This window comes from Quercus lobata, chromosome 8 (assembly GCF_001633185.2).
Source record: "Quercus lobata isolate SW786 chromosome 8, ValleyOak3.0 Primary Assembly, whole genome shotgun sequence".
In the NCBI taxonomy this organism is placed as follows: domain Eukaryota; kingdom Viridiplantae; phylum Streptophyta; class Magnoliopsida; order Fagales; family Fagaceae; genus Quercus; species Quercus lobata.
In genome coordinates, this window is record NC_044911.1 from 53,790,967 (window position 1) to 53,791,985 (window position 1,019).

The window sequence follows — 1,019 nt, forward strand, 5'->3', positions numbered from 1 at the left end:
CTAAAAATTTACTAAAATAACCTCAAAACCTCTAAAATATCCAAAATACCCTAAAACCTCTAAAGTGACAAAAATGCCATTGAATCCTCTAAAATGAAAATTTTGGCCTTTTAAGAGTTTAAGGAGTATTTTGTTCATTTTAGTAAATTTTGGTCATTTTAGATATTTCAAGGGTATTTGGGTCATTTTAGATATTTCAAGGTTTCAGGGTATTTTGGTGATTTTAAAGATTTCGAGAGTTTTTTTTTTTTTTTTTTTTTTTTTTTGGTGTTAGTTTAGAGGTTTTAGGGTATTTTTAGTTATTTTAGAGATTTCGCGGGTATTTTTAGTCATTTTAGAGATATCAAGAGTATTTTGGTTATTTTAGAGGTTTGGGGGTATTTGGGTCATTTTAGATGTTTTGAGAGTATTTTGGTCATTCTAGTTGTTTTGGGGGTATTTTGATCATTTTAGAATATACTTACATAGCCTTGGGGGCATATGTCTCATTATATCTTACATGCATCAAGAATAAGACGTGTTTAGATTGATGGTTTTGATTTTAGAGGAAAAAAACAAAAATAACTTTAGTTTGAAAACCATTTGAAGACCCCACAATTAGTAAGGGTTAAAGTCAAGATAAATTGGAAATCTCATGTTTGATCCAAGGGAGAACCTACTAGTATCTTCCCTTCAAAAATGAATGTTTGAAAATTAGTATTTTTTATGGAAAATATAATTTTAAAGGTAGTGCTTTGAACTAATACTTCTGTCACTCCAATATGTGATTCAAGGGAAAACATAACTTTAAAGGAAGTAATTTGGGGAACATAATTTCAATCGGATGGTTAAATTATGAGAACAAGGATAACTGAATCTTCATAGGACCACATGGCATGTGACCATCATGCTCCAATTCATATTCAAATCTTGATCATTGGATTTCAAGAGTATGATGGTGACATATTGGTGTTGGTGAAATTTGAGACCAATTGGATGGTTAGATTGAGATAATAGAGCCATACAAGTATGCAACACAT